We start from the raw sequence: 2,284 nt of genomic DNA, 5'->3' as shown, positions 1-2,284 counted from the left end.
CTTTTTCATCTGAGCAAGTTAAGTGCCTCTAAAAAATTCGTCTTTACGGACTGTTCTGTTTTGACAGATTCTGCCTTTTATTTCGCATTGCCTCTTTTGCTATGTAGAATGGATTTCTTTGTTCCATTAACTTCCAGAAGTTTTGTGCAATGTCCAGAAGTGTTAAGAATGATTATGTCATGTCTGAATATGAGAATTTTTGGTTATGCACTAACCCTCTAATGAGTTTATTTTGAGTTTGGTGTGGAGGAAGTTTTCAAGGGTCAAGAGAGGAGGATGATATAATATGATAAAGAAGAGTGAAAAGTCTAAGCTTGGGGATGCCCCCTTGGTTCATCCCTGCATATTTTAAAAATACTCAAGCATCTAAGCTTGGGGATGCCCAAGGCATCCCCTTCTTCATCGACAACTTATCATGTCACCTCTAGTGAAACTATATTTTTATTCCATCACATCTTATGTGCTTTACTTGGAGCGTCTGTGTGCTTTTATTTTTGTTTTGTTATTTTCATTCTCTGAATAATTCGGATCCTAGCAATCCATGTGTGGGAGAGAGACACGCTCCGCTTTTTCACATGAACACTAGTGTTCTTCGTCTACTTTAATGTTCATGGCGAAGGTTGAAAATTGCTTCGTTCATCATTATTATGGTTGGAAACGTAAAATGCTTCACGTGGTAAATGGTATAATGTCTTGAATAATTTGATACTTGGCAATTGTTGTGCTCATATAGATCATGTTTAAGCTCTTGCATCATATACTTTGCACCTATTAATGAAGAACTACATAGAGCTTGTTAAAATTTGGTTTGCATGATTGGTCTCTCTAGAGTCTAGATATTTTCTGGTGAGGTGTTTGAACAACAAGGAATACAATGTAGAGTCTTATAATGCTTGCAATATGTTCTTATGTAAGTTTTGCTGTACCGGTTCATACTTGTGTTTGCTTCAAACAACCTTGCTAGTCTAAGCCTTGTATTGAGAGGGAATACTTATCGTGCATCCAAATCCTTGAGCCAAAAACTATGCCATTTGTGTCCACCATACCTACCTACTACATGGTATTTCTCCGCCATTCCAAAGTAAATTACTTGAGTGCTACCTTTAAAATTCCATTCTTTGTCTTTGCAATATATAGCTCATGGGAAAATAGCTTAAAAACTATTGTGGTATTGAATATGTACTTATGTATCTTATTTCTTATAAGTTGCTTGGTTAGCGGTAACCATGTTTCTGGGGACGCCATCAACTATTACCTTTGTTGAATATCATGTGAGTTGCTATGCATGTCCGTCTTGTCCGAAGTAAGGGTGATTTATCATGATCCAATGGTTTGAGTATGCATATTGTTAGAGAAGAACATTGGGCCGCTAACTAAAGCCATGAACCATGGTGGAAGTTTGAGTTTGGACACTAATCCTCAGTCTCTTATGAGAATATAATTTGTTGTTGAATGCTTATGCATTAAAGAGGAGTCCATTATATGTTGTCTATGTTGTCCCGGTATGGATGTCTAAGTTGAGAATAATCAAAAGCGAGAAATCCAATGCGAACTTTCTCCTTAGACCTTTGCACAGGCGGCATAGAGGTACCCCTTTGTGACACTTGGTTGAAACATATGTCATGCAATGATAATCCATGTAAATCCAAGCTAATTAGGACAAGGTGCGAGCACTATTGGTAATCTATGCATGAGGCTTGCAACTTATAAGATGTCTTATGCATAACACATATGCTTTATTACTACCGTTGACAAAATTGTTTCTATTTTTCAAAATAAAAGCTCTAGCACAAAAATAGTAATCAATGCTTCCCTCTGCGAAGGGCCTTTCTTCTACTTTATGTTGAGTCAGTTTACCTACTTCCTTCCATCTTAGAAGCAAACACTTGTATCAACTGTTTGCATGGATTCTTACATGTTTACCTATTGCACTTGTTATATTGCTTTATGATGACAACTATCCATGAGATATACATGTTACAAGTTGAAAGCAACTGCTGAAACTTAAATCTTCCTTTGTGTTGCTTCAATGCCTTTACTTTGAATTTATTGCTTTATGAGTTAACTCCTATGCAAGTCTTATTGATGCTTGTCTTGAAAGTACTATTCATGAAAAGTATTTGCTATATGATTCAGTTGTTTAGTCATTATCTTTACAATTGCTTCAAATCACTTCATTCATCTCATATGCTTTACAATAGTATGATCAAGATTATGTTAGTAGCATGTCACTTCAGAAATTATCCTTGCTATCGTTTACCTACTCGAGGACGAGTAGGAACTA

Source organism: Lolium perenne, chromosome 4 (assembly GCF_019359855.2).
Source record: "Lolium perenne isolate Kyuss_39 chromosome 4, Kyuss_2.0, whole genome shotgun sequence".
Classification (NCBI taxonomy): Eukaryota; Viridiplantae; Streptophyta; class Magnoliopsida; order Poales; family Poaceae; genus Lolium; species Lolium perenne.
Note: the sequence above shows the minus strand (reverse complement) of the source record.